This window comes from Podarcis melisellensis, assembly GCF_964234715.1.
Source record: "Podarcis melisellensis genome assembly, chromosome: 15".
Classification (NCBI taxonomy): Eukaryota; Metazoa; Chordata; class Lepidosauria; order Squamata; family Lacertidae; genus Podarcis; species Podarcis melisellensis.
The window spans coordinates 30,284,702-30,298,858 of record NC_138532.1 but is presented as its reverse complement, the minus strand read 5'-3'; the positions used below and the strand labels follow the sequence as shown (position 1 = coordinate 30,298,858).

The 14,157-nt window shown below is 46.0% G+C and overlaps 1 protein-coding gene across 2 annotated transcripts in view; it reads left to right on the top strand.

The window, feature by feature from the left end:
- Nucleotides 1-14,157, top strand: part of RNF43 (ring finger protein 43) — a 52,486-nt gene that overhangs the window by 3,403 nt on the left and 34,926 nt on the right. The window lies entirely within an intron of this gene.

Below are 14,157 nucleotides of genomic sequence, written 5' to 3'. Positions count from 1 at the left end.
TGCCCCTCGTTGTGAAGCCCAGTCTATTGTGATGGAGCACAGCTGCTGCTCTGCGTTCGTGTGCCATCTTGCCTCACAACCTGTGACTCACCTCGCAGGGTCCTCACATGACTTGAGTTCATTGTTCTCAAGGCAAGTAGTACAAAGCCAAGCCGATGCCCTGTAGTTTACAAAATCCAGTTCAGAACCCTTAATGAGTTGGAAGCTGCCGACAGTGGTTGAATTTAGCTGGGCTGAAACCAAAATTGTAAATGAGTTGGAGCAGTTGCATTGGATTGAACTGGTTTGAGGGGGCTACTTGGGAGACAGAGAAGAAACAAAAAGTGGCAGATTTATTGGGTGGTTTATGAATGCCCATGTGAACAGAAGAAGATAAGAAGAGCCTCCTGGATCAGGACAACGGCCCATCTGGTCCAGCATCCTGTTGTTACAGTGGCTGACCAGATGCCTGTGGGAAATGCACAAACATAAGAGCACTCCTATGGCTCAATGGATCAAATTGTTGAGGTCCAGGAGTTGAGGGATTAAGAATGCAACTGCCCACTAACATGTGAGAGAACATGAGTCTTCTCTTGGGTTCCTGTGTCTTGTCTTGGTGGTGTTGGTAGAGCATCCATCTTGCATGTGGAAGGTCCTTGATTCTTATATTCCTAGCATCTCCATCTCAAAGGATCCGACGTGAGTAGAGCTAAGAGCCCTGTCTGTGACTCAGAGAACCTCTGCCAGTCAAAGTAGAAAATATTAAGCGAGTTGGACCAATTTTTCAATGCAGCACCAGGCAGCTTCATATGATTAAAGGAACATGTACTTGTTTGGGGCAGGCCTATTTAAATGTGGAAGAGCCTTGCTTCATTGCTGACATCACTTATTAAAGGATCTCAGGTAACAGGCTGGGAAAGACCTCTCTCTGCATGAGATCCTGGCTGCCAGTCAGAGTAAGTGATACTGGCTGCAAGGAGCAGCAGCACAAGGCAGCTTTGTACATTGCATTGGATTTATTTACTTTTCGGCAATGTTCACTAGATGTCTGATGCTGACATCAGTCAATCACAGCTTAGATGCTAGTAGTGATAAAGTTGGCTCTGGATACTTGTTCAGAGAGTTTTGGGCAAATGATTCCCTCCTGGAGATGCAGAATCTTATCTCGCAGAGCGGAATTAGGTGGTTCTGGAATAGAACATCTCTGATAATTGCAAACGAGAATAAGGCTGCCTCCTGCACACTTCCAGAGCAAAAGAATGTCCCGTCACCTTGATCTGACTATCTCAATCTTTTTTAGAATCCTAGAACTGCAGAATTGGAAGGGATACCACAGGGTCAGTTAGTCCAACCCCCTACAATGCAGGAATTACAGCTAAAGAATCCATGCAAGAGTAATATTAATATTACTCATAGTTCTTGTATCCCGCCTTATTTTGTCCAAGGCTCTCGGAGAAACCTATATGGCATACACAGTAATTTAGCTTATTTTATCTTCAGAACAACCCTATGATATACATTATTACTGAGAGATAATAAATGGCCCAAGGTCCCCTATTATTTATTTATTTTCATGCCACCGATATGCTTGAAAGTCCAAAAGGACCAGTCCCTGCCTGATGAAGGAACGTAGAGGAATTTGACAACAGGGGAAGTGGAGGCAGGGAAAGAATGTGCAATTATTCCATTAATTTCTTAGATTTATTTCCTGCAACTTTCTCCAACATGTATGCATATTTAGGCTTGGTGACAGACTAAGTTACAGTATAGCATGGTTGTGCAGAAGACTTCCTAGAAAAGTTGGGTATTAAGGGGGAATTTGAAGGAAGTGAGAGATGGTAGCATCCATGCGTTGTGGGGGAGCAGGTCCAAGCAAAGGAGAAAAGATGGGGTCATATGAGAGAGCTGTGGGTCCCATCCATCATGTGGCTGATTCAAGACCCATATTTATTTATTTATTTATTCAGTCTGTGGCACCAAGTACATCATACCGGCTTTCAAACATCTTGTCATGAGCTGAAAGGCCCCTGCTGGGACCCGGTGCTAGAGAGAGCATGATTCTGCAACTGTTATTTGTGCCTTTCATAACTAACAGGTTAGGGTTGCTGCTATGTGTTCTGTGTAGAACTGCCTTTAAAAATGGCAGTGGCTCACATAATGATGGTCAATAGCCACAATTGCACTCTGTGTGTTCGGTATGAATTGTTTATTGTTGTTGATGCTGCAGGCAAATTTAATAAAAACTTTTTTTTTTTTTAAGAATAAACTGCCAGAATGTTATCTGAGCCTATCATATGGAGCCTACAATTTAGAGGGCTGGCTTTAGCCTTTGGAGCCGCCAGACCCAAAGTGGGCTATATTGCCCCTTCCGGAGGGGGCAGTGTGATTCCCTAGGGGACTTTAATTAACTAAACTACATAGTGTTAACGGGATTTTGAATAAGCATGCATTGAATTGTTGCCATTTCATGTTTTACTGTGTTTATTCTCTTCCTTAGTGTGTCATGCAAACTGCTATTCTGAATATTTTTTTTTATATGCCTCATCCACACTATATATCGATTTCATACCACTTTAACAGTCATGGTTTCCCCCAAGGAATCCTGGGAACTGTAGTTTGTTATGGGTGCTAGAAACTGTGAAGTGACTCCCACCTTTCTCCCAGGACTATAATTCCCAGAGTTCCCTGGGAAGAGGGATTGACTGTTAAACCAGTTTGGCATGGATGTGCCCTATAGTGTGTGGTAAGGGGCATTCCGAATGATTGTATGGAACCAAGGGGATGGTGGCCCCCCCAAAATTGGGAACCACGGATTTAGAAATCTACTCTGAGTGGGACTAACATTAGATACAACCCATAAGCTTTTCCATTGTTGGCACTGATATTATGCAACACTCTCCCAAGGGACACCAGTCTCCATCACCTTCTGGCTGGCAATAAAATTCCAGTTATTCATTGAGGACAGGGAGGCACTGAGATAGGGCAGGCTGATTGTGAGTAGCTTCCTTTTGACCCATCTGTTGGCTGCTGCTATTCGTTATTCCTGCTGTGTTGATTTGACCTCCTGCCCGTTATAAATTGCTTTATAATCTTTTTATTGTGGTAGTCCACCCCGGGAGGTCTTTCATTTGGAAAGTGTTTGAAGTCAATAAACAACAAGGAACTTGGGAGCCCACAGTGATACCTGGAGGCCAATTGCCGCAAATAACCTCTAGGTCAAAAGCTCAAAATCTGGCAGCTACACATCTGGTAAGGCCACCTCTGAATCCATTGTCCAAGCAAGGCAAGGACTCAGTGGTGACTTTTTTTTTAGGGTAGTGGCACCTCTTAGCACATCTCTTCTGCATGTGTCCAGGACTTCAAACAGGCTGATACCTTCTGTACATCCTTAGAATCCAACATGGCCATTGCTGGCTGCACCACATGTACCAGCAATCTTCAAAATTTACTTTTGAGTGGACGTACCCATGTTCCCTTGAGAAAAAGTGGGTACTGAAATGACAATAATAGAACCAATTTTTAAAGAAAGAAAATAACTATATGCTAACATATCAACTAATCAAAAAGGAAGTCACAAAAACACACATACAAAATGTTTCTTAGCTTTAACAAAAGGTGAGCAAAGAGGCATAATTCCTCTGATCTACAGGAATGTCCTTGTTCACAGTATCAGGGCCACAGCTGCTAAGGATGTGCTTCTAATTCTCAAACTGCACAGGTAGATGGTAGTTGAAACAAGGCCTGTTTTGATGAATAACAATGGTAGGAGGGTTGATGCAAGGAGATGCAGTCTTTAAGATGGGGGTCCCAGCCAGTGCTGGTAAAAAAAACCCCAAAACCAAAACCCCAGTCCCTTGAAGTGCACGTTGCCAAGGCTGCTAAGGACAGACTGAGCACCCTTCCTTTTCCTGAGCTTCTTGTGCTACCTGAAGCACTTCCAACATCTTCAAGGGCAGTCCAATAGCAAGCACATTGCAGCAGTCCATCCTGAAGACTTACACATTATGTTGCACAGATCTGTTTCAAGGGACAAGCACTTGATCTTCTGAGGGATTCTTTCAACACTGGGGGTGGGGGTGGGAGGGGAAGCTGCCATTCAGGCATCCTGTCTGAATGGCAAAAGATGCACAAATCCAGGGCAGAACCTGCCAGGTTGAGCTTCTGCAACATCTGCTCAAAGACAGAACAGTTTTAGAAAATCAAAAGTCGGTTTAGGTTAAGGGGATGGATGCTCATGCAGCCTGGGGACAGGAGAGGCCTTTAGGTCGTTCTGAGTTGGAATTGAAGGTGTGGGCAACATGGAGTAATGCCCTGACTCTCATATTCAGGAGGGTCAAGTAGCGGAAATCAAGGATAGTGTAAATGCAAAAGGCTGATATGAGATGAAGCAGACAAAGAGCCAAAAGAGGTCCCTCTCAGGAGGGAGGGAGAAAACCCTGCTCCGCACATAGATCTGCCACTCTAAGCCCCAATCCAGTGCCAGAGGGTCTGTGTGGAGAGACTGAGGTGTGTAGCGCTGTAAACCTGGGGTTTGCCTGGTCAGGTGAGGGAGCGGGGTGGGGGGTGAACTTGCTTGTCATCCTCCACTGGCCATGCTCTGTGTGCTGTGAGCAGGAAGGAGCATGACGCTGGGAGGTGGTCAAAGGAAACAAGCAGGAGGCGAGGGCGTCAGAAGGGGGCTCAGTTTCAAGCCAGAGTTCTCAAAGTGAGTTTGGTAGTGCTCAAACCCCCGCCCTGCCCAATAATTGCATTTTAATCTGGGTTGGTGATGGTCCCATGTAACACTAGATCAGACAAGTGGGGGGGGGGGGAGAGGCTATGTCATGCCTAAACCCCGATTGTGGCCATGATTCAGAAGAGAACCCAATCCCATCCCATCCCCCCTTTTAATTTCACAAATGCCAGCCCCATTGTCCTAAATAGTTTTGGATTAAGAGTGCTTAACCAGATAGGAAGCTTCCAAGACTGGAGGCTCACTTCCTCCTTACATTAATGCAACCTGAGAGCGAATTAGAAACCTACAAAGGTTTAAACTCAAATCACTCCCAGCTTGGCTTTTGCATGCATATATTCACATATATTTTACATATATAGATTGCGTACTCGAGTCTAAAGGGCCTCAATGCTACAGTAACCTCAGGGGAAAAAACAACTTTCTGCCATAGTCTTAACCTAGTGTTTTCATTTTAACCCCTTTGAACTGTCTCATTTTCTCTCAGTACCGCATTTTATTTCAGTACCCCATCTCTGTTGACCCCCTTGCATGCTGTAACATTTGCATTCTCCATCTTCCGATAGTCTCTTTTTTCTTCAGTCAGGTTTTCTTGTTTTTCTTTTTCTTAATCCCCATCTCTTTCCCCTCCCTGCCTTCGCATCTTTCCCCTCCTCCTTACACAGCTCTGCAGCAGAAGCACACAAGCCTTTCACACTCCCAGCAAGTCACTCTGTAGGAAGGCTAGGGTGTCTTGTATGGCAGGTTGGTTGGTTGCATTTGGCTGAAAATATTCACCGTAGTTCCACTTCACTTCTAAATCCAGGAACAGGAAAGCAGCATTTCTCCATTTTGGCTGCAAAAAGTAGGTGCCTTACGTGGTGCAGACCTTACTTAATTAAGTGATATTATTCTAGAGGATTTGTTCTGGACTAACCACTGCTTTTTCTTTTCTTTTTTTCAATGGGAAAGGGAGTGAAACTTCATCCGGATCAACTTTCCTTTGCAATATCTATAGCTGTGAAGGAAGTGGCCTGTTCACTGCACTCTTGAATTTAGCAAGAAATTTAAGCGCGTAGTGAACACCCAGCTTCCTTCATGGCTATAGATATACCACCTGCTTGCTTTCAAGAAAATAACACAAGCAAGACAGGGGGACGCCTGATCGAAATGTGCAAAATTCAGGTGGTGCAGCCCCTGCATGGGGACTGCATTGCCACAAGTTTCACATTTGGAACTTTCCCCTCTCTTTGCTGCCGTAATATACATTTCAGTCTTTCAGTTGTGCTCCATCTTGAAACATGTAGATATGATGAGCTCCCAGCATGTACCTGTATTTCTACCACCACAGAGGAATGATCGGTGACTTGTGAGGCATGTTCACAGTTCACGCACAACAACCCCAAGACCTGTCCAGCACCCTGTTTGTGAGCTAAGGGTGTGCCCTAGGACTGCTCACATCCCCATAATTCTTTGCAGCGTATAAGGGCTCAAACGCAAAGCTCATTGGCAGCTGAAAACATTTTGACAGTTTTTCCTAAAGGCAGGAGGACTGATCTCTAATACCAGGGTAATAAGCAGGGCTGCTATATGTTCTCCTGGTTGGCACTGGCAAGGAGAGAGAAAAGTGTAGGATGTAGAATGGGGTACGTAAACTTGCTTTCATTGTGTTAAAGGTACTAGTCCTCATGGGTGCAAAACTCCATATTTGGGAGCATGATATTTAGCATTGGGGAGCACTGGATGCAGTGACCAGATTCGGGGGTGGGTGTGACACAATTGTCTTAGTACAGGAAATCTCACTGAATTTGGGAGTGAGGAAGCAAGTAGGAGACACCATACATTTTTTGCTTTTTAAACGTTCATCGGCATTCATTTCCTGCATAGTCCATATCCATTGTGCTAAACATCCAGTTCCTTTGATGATCCGTGTGTGTCGTGAGTTGACATTCCTGCTACCTGATAAGATCACCCCTAGTTTCTTAACTCATGAAAAGATTGGTTAACCACAGCCCCATGACTGGTTTAGCATGAAAAGCTACCCTTCAGAGGCTCCTAGCTGTAGGAGGAGAGCAGCAGTGAACATGGTACGTTTGGGTGAACTCAAGTTTCTGGGTACCTGGCAGCTTCTTGCTCCAGAACTGATGAATGAACTTCCCCAGAGGCTGAGTACAGGTGTTAAACAGCACCAGGGACAAGATCTTATCTTGCGGTGGTAAAATAATTCCTAGGGGCACAGCAGCAGTTGCCCAACACTGCCTTTGAGGACCGAACCCCTCAGGTAGGAACAGAAGGGAGTGCTCAGCAGTTTCCCAATATCCTTTGAGATTGTTCAGGATGAGTTGATGGTCAGCATTGATCACTATTAAGAGAGGCCAGGAGAATAATCAGATTAACATTCCCCTCCAGACACAGGTTGTTGCCTGGGGACAGTCGTGTGGGTCCAGGGGTCCACGTTTATCTTTTTATTTATTTCATAAAATTTATACACTGCGTGACTGTAGAAAACAGCCTCAAAGTGGTTTATAGAGAGAATAAAACAGTAAAATTATCAGTAAAAGCAACTCTTTAAGACATTCAAAAGATAAAATAAGCAAGAAACTAGAAACAGATCAAAACATACATACACATTCTATGTATCTGGGGAGACTTGCCTAAACAAAAATGTTCTTAGCAAGAGCCAAAAAGACTACAGTGAAGGCGCCTGTCTGATATCAAGAGGCAGGGAGTTCCTGAGTATAGGTGCTGCCACACCAACACATCAATTTCTTATAAATGCGGAATGGGTATGATGTGGCACCTGCAGCATTGCTTGTTTCGCCTCAGAAAACGGGATCCCTTCTTTCAAAGAAGACTTTAAACTGGTTCACCTCCACACACTTAGCTGCCTTGCCTTCCAATGGTTACATGAGCTAGTTGAGAGTTCCTTACAAGAACTGGAATGAATATACCTGGGGCTGAAGATCCTGCCCAGCCTCCCGACTCATCCCAGTGAAGCCAAGAGCAGAGGCCTCAAAATTGGTGTCTGGCCAATCCTGAACCGTGACTGATGCCTGTTGTGACACCCAAAATGGACACTTTAATTTGCTGAAGAAGACCTGTCCTTCTCCATCTCTCTGTCTTCCACACACTCATGCACTAGAGAAATAATCGTCCACTACAATAGTTGTTGTAAAACAGGGGTAAAGGTTAAAGTATGTCTGACCATTAGGTCCAGTCGTTGACGTCTCTGGGGTTGCGTGCTCATCTCGCTCTATAGGCTGAGGGAGCCGGCGTTTGTCCACAGACAGCTTCTGGGTCATGTGGCCAGCATGGTGAACCAGAGCAGCACACGGAAACGCCATTTACTTTCCCTATTTATCTACTTGCACTCTGACGTGCTTTCAAACTGCCAGGTGGGCAGGAGCTGGGACCGAACAACGGGAGCTCACTCCATTGCAGGGATTCGAACCACTGACCTACTGATCGGCAAGCCCTAAGCTCTGTGGTTTAGACCACAACGCCACCCACGTCCCTCTGCCACCCAGGAAATTGGTTCAGCTGGGAATGCCTTTTAATGCAACGCTACCCAATTTGCACTTTCTGAAGTGATAGATGAGCCAATTTTTAGCCTGGAGAAGAGAAGAAAAGACTGAGAAGTGATAGGATAGCCATCTTCAAATATCTAAAGGGCTGTCCCAAGGAAGATGGAGCAAGCTTGTTGGCTTTTTGCTGCTCCAGAGGGAAGGACCCAGAACCAATAGATTCAAATGACAACAAAAGGAGATTCTAGCTCAACAGCTGGAAGAACTTCCTGACAGTAAGAGCTGTTTGACAGTGGAACGGATTCCCTTGGAAGTTTGTGGGAGGTTTTTAAATAGAGGTTGGCTGGCCATTTGTCAGGGATTCCTTGCTTGTGATTCCTGCATTGCAGCAGATTGGGCTGGGCTACTAGCCATGATGGGTATGCTCTGCCTGGAGTTGGAGGCAGTGATGCATCTGAAAACCAGGTGCATGAAAACCAGTGATGCATCTGGAAACCAAAGGAGGTGGGAGAGCTCATGCACTCAAATCTTGCTTGTGGGTTTCTCATTGGAGTATCTGGTTGGCTAATGTGAGAAAAGGATGCTGAACTAGATGGGCCACTGGCCTGATCCAGGAGGCCCTTTTCCTGTGTTCTCATATTAGCATGGCCATATGATGCTCTGGAACAGAAAGGAGCACAGCCATGCCAGCTGAGGGGAGTTGTAGTCCAACACATCTGGAAGCCTGCAGACACCAGGCTACAATTACCATTGTAAGCTGATGGCACTGCAAAGTTGACCACTGCTACTTATGAAATCTCCTTTTGCCTGATATTGAAATACATCCCAATTGCCCCGAACATGACACAGGCCATAAACTTTCAAATGGGTATCTTTGGCTTCCCTCATCCACATTTCCTTACTGCTGATTTGTATAATTATTAACAAATCAGTGGGCTTTGGGGCACAAAGTGCAATTGGCCTATGGGGGAAGTGCTTTGAAATGATGCCGCCGTGAGGCCAGACCCTCCATTCTCCAGCACACGCACACAATATACTTATAACGATTGTATACCATTAACAGTCATGGTTTCCACCAAAGAATTCTGGGAACTGTAGTTTTTTGAGGGCTGGGAATCGTTGGACGCTCCTTCACAGAGCTACAATCCCCAGAGTTCCATGGGGAGACGGATTGACTGCTAGACCAGATTAAGTCTGCGGTGTGGATCTTCCCTGATATGAATGTATTTGGCATGGGTGCAGCAATCGCTGGCAAACATCCTTTAGCTTACATAATAACTATGGATGCAAGGCATTGCGGCGGCTGATAGGCCACTTAAAAGCATACGGAAAAGCAGGTGAGATGTCCCCACCCTCCCAAGTTAAAGGTGTGCAATTGCAGAACGTTTCCCTTGAGCTTATTTCTTATTCTATTTATTGCATTTATACCCCATCTTCTTCTCTAAGGAGCTTGAGATGGTGTACATTGCTCCCCTCCACATTAAATCCCCACAACAACCCTGTGAGGTAGGCTAGGCTGAGAGGCAGTGACAGGCCCCCGAGGTCACCCAGTGAGTTTTTGTAGCCGAGTGGAGATGGGAACCCTGATGTCCTAGGGCCTACTATGCCACACTGACACGGAGTTATGGGAACAAAGCACTTTCTTGGTCACTTGAGAGAGATGCAAAGCACCGTGGGAAGCTCCTGTTCATTTTACTGGTGAGGCCTTTCCACCAGATTGTCCCCAAAGTGACTGGGTTAGAGAACAGCAGAGGAAAGGGAAATGTGGCTTTCTTATGCTTGCATTCTGCCCCGCACCCTCCCACTCCATAAAAACCAGGTGTACACACACACACTGTACACTATGAGCTCTTATCTTAGTTTTTCCAACAGTACTACAAGAGTAAACATGGAGCTCTGTTTCCACCTCTTGCTTCCCTTCGCTCTTCAAAGCTGCAAAAGACTCAGCCTTGGATCTCAACTGTGCCTGAGCATGTATCCCGAACAGGCCTCTAGGCTGTTGCTGTTATCATCCTCATCCTCATCATTAACATAAGAAGTGTCTGCTGGATCAGGCCAGTGGCTCATCTAGTCGAGCATCCTGTTCTCACAGTGGCTGACCCCAGATACCTCTTCCTAGGAAGGCTGCAAGCAGGACCAGAGCTCAAGAGCACTCTCCCCTCCTGTGGTTTCTAGCCATCCATAGTTCTCTCCTCCATGAATTTGTCTAATCCTCTTTAAAAGCCATCCAAGTCGGCGGCCATCACTGCATCCTATGTATGCATCTGTGTATCTGAAGAAGTGTGCATGCACACGAAAGCTCATACCAAGAACTAACTTAGTTGGTCTTTAAGGTGCTACTGGAAGGAATTTTTTTGTTTTGACTATGGCAGACCAACACGGCTACCTATCTGTAACTTGTCCTATGGAAGTGAGTTCCACAGTTTAACTATGCGCTGTGTGGAATCACTTAGTTCTAACTCAAGTAGAATTAAAAAAGCAAATATATTACAGTGCAGATAATTAAAATAGCCCAGCCCTAATTAAAAGCCCTTTCCTTAAAAACACACACACACAACGAGTCAGTTCCCAAAGGCCTATCGGAACAAAACTGTCTTCATCTGCCAGTGGAAGGACAGCAGGGAGGGACACAGTCTGGTTTCTCTAGGGAGAGAGTGCCAGAGTCTAGGAGCAGCCACTGAGAAGGCCCTCTCCTGCAACTCCACCAAGTGTGCCTGGGGGCAAGCGTCCCTCAACTCACAAAAAAGCAGCCTTTTTATGTTATTATTTTATTCTTATATCTCAAGGGGGGCACATGTGCCTTGTCCCCTTCCTGTTTTATTCTCACAACAACCTGGTGAGGTAGGTTAGGCTGAGAGGCAGTGACTGCCCCAAGACCACCCAGTGAGCTATATGGCTGAGTGGGGATTTGAACCCAGATCTCCTAGCCCAACACTCTAACTGGCACACTGGCTCTTGATGTGAGGATCGAACCTTAGGTGGCATCAAGGTCTTTTTATTTGTGCACCCCATCAAAAGAGTCTTGATAACAACTGTATAACAACTGTATAACAACCATATCTGCTGCACACTAGGGTTGCCATATTTCAAGCTTTTTTTGGCGAAGTTTTTGAGCTTTTTTGTTTTTGGCAAAATCGCAAAAAATAATAATGCTGTTTTTGAGCTATTTCTATGAAAAATTGGCGAAAACGGCAAAAATGACACGGGCTCCCATACATCTGGATTTCACCGGATATTTGTTTTGGCCAATTTCTGCCCAGATATTGCTGACAACTGCAGTATTTTGCATATGTCCAGGAAATTCCAGACATAGGCAACCCTACGCACACCCCTAGCCTGGTGCTTTCTGCGTGTTTTAGACTACAGCTCCAAATTCTAGGAATGATAGGAGCTGTAGTCCAAGATATCTGGAGGGCACTAGCTTGGGGAAGACTGGCAAATGGAAATGTGGCAAGAGTTGTTGTTTTGCCGAGTTTTGTGCTTCACGTGCAGATAGCCATTTATAAAATTACTCATGGCATGGAGAAATTTGATGGAGAACACTAGAACACCACTGGTAGACATCCAATGAAGCTGAATGTTGGAAGATTCAGGACAGATGAAAAAGGAAGCACTTTTTCATGCAGCTCATAGTTAAACTATGGAACTCCCTCCCCCTGGAGGCAGTGATGTTCACCAACTTGGATGGCTTTAAAAGAAGATTAGGCAAATTCATGGAAGAGAGGGCTATCGAAGGCTACTAGTCATGATGGCTTAGCTCTGCCTCCACAGTTTGAGGCAGCAATGTAGAGTTGGAAGGGACCATGAGGGTCATCTATAGCTCAGCCCTGCAATGCAGGAAACTTTTGCCCAATGTGTTGCTCAAACCCATGACTCTGAGATTAAGAGTCTCCTACTCGATACCAACTGGGCTATCCCTGCTCTGAAGTTCTTAAGGTAGCAGATGCAAAGGAGTCTCAAGCTACAGATTTCAGAGATTAAAAAATGGAAACGCTGAGAATTCCTAATGCTTGCTTGCTACTTTGGAAGCAAAGGCAGGTGAGCAGGAACTCCCAGATCGGCAGAGGAATCCAGGAAGATTTATAGAAGCATCCCTGGGTGCAGAACATGAGAGCGAGTTTTAAAAGGATGGTGCCGCCGCCGCCGCTGTTACGAAAACATGAACAGGCACGCACAAATATTCCTCACATTTTTCTTCTCTCTCTAACAATTATTTCTTTTTCTTTTTTAAAAAAAGGCACAGGGTCTCCAAATTAGATTCCATCTTCTTTGAAGTTCCCAGAGATGCCTCCTTGCTAGGAACATGCTTGAGGTTGGAAGGTCAGCAAGGAGGGGACCGCGGTAACTGCTTAAGAGAGCTGGGGAGGGCAGGTCAAGAGTGTTTTCTGCATCTTGGGCTGCGACCCTAAACACTCACGGGTTGGGAGAGAGAACCTTGTAGAGTTCAGTGAGACTCACTTGCATGTTAAGACGCACAGGGTCCTCCTGGGTACGGGATTATAAACACAGAGAACACAGCTGGATCAAGCCAATGGCCTCTCTGGCCCAGCATCTGGTTCTCACAGTGGCTGACCAGATGCCTCTTTTGGGAAACCCTCAAGGAAAAGCACCAGAGCCCCCTCCCCTCCAGCAACTGGTGTTAGGAAGCATTACTGCCTCTGACTATGGAGACAGACCAGAGCCAGGATGGCTAGTAGCCATTGACAGCATTACCCTCCATGAATTGGTCCAATCTTCCTTTTCAGCCATCCCAGTTGGTGTTGTCCATCACTGTCTCCTGTGGGAGCGAGTGCCATAGTTTTAACTACGCACTGTGTAAAGAGGAATTTCCTTTTATCTGTCCAGAATCTCCCAATGTTCATTTTTATTGGATGCCCCTGATCTCTAGCCACTGGTGCGTGATGAATTTTTTCATAGGGGAACATATACGGGCACAGGCGCAAGCTTGCGAGGGCGATCGGAGGGGGTGATGTCATATGTGCGAGCATTGCCCTCCCTTCCTAAGCTAGGCAGAAGCTTCCCAGGCTTTGGGAAGGGGACTAGCCTGCCCCCGCCCCAGTCCACTGACCACACACTGCTGCGGTCTAGCACTATGAGAGAGGGAGAAAAACTTTCTTGCTGCATCACCTAGTCCTGGGTATATCTAATCACCCTCATGAGCACGAGGAATAAGAGCACAAGAAGAGCTTTGCTGGATCAGGCCAGTGGCCCATCTAGTCCAGCATCCTGTTCTCACAGGGGCCAACTGGATGCCCCACTGGAAAATCTGTATGCAGGACTCAAGCACCAGAGCCTTCTCTCCAGCAACTGGTATTCAGAAGCATCACTGTCTCCAGCTGCGGAGGCAGAGCACCGCCACAGATGGAAGGGACCTTACGGGGTGCCCTAGTCCAGCACACATCTCAGTGCAGGATCCACAATATACTGATAAGCTGCAACCTCCTTGGCAGGTGGCGGTCCGTCCTCTGCTTTAATACCTCCAAGGAAGCAGAGCCCACCTCCCTAGTTAGTCCTGCTATTGGACAGGTTTCAATGTTAAGAAATGCCTCCAGATGTTTAGCTGCCATCTTCCTCTTTGCAATTCCCCCCCAATGCTCCCAGCCATGAGGCAACAGAGAGCAAGCCTGATCCATCTTCTATTTGACCAAAATCCATCAGATACTTAAAGGTCCTTATTATCCCATCATAGCTATACCTTCTCCAGGTCTTTTGGTTTCCAAACTCCATGCCTTCCTGGACACCCTCAACTAGGTGTGCTCCAGTTTAACAGTGTCAGGTGCTGCCCTAGGCTGAGTTAGACCATTGGTCCAGTGTTGTCTGCACTGACTGGCAGCAATGGCTGTGCAGGGATTCAGGCTGGGGACATTCCCTGCCCTCCCTGGAGATAACTAGTCAATTAAACTTTCATAGAATCATCGAGTTGGAGGTGGCCCGGGGTCAACC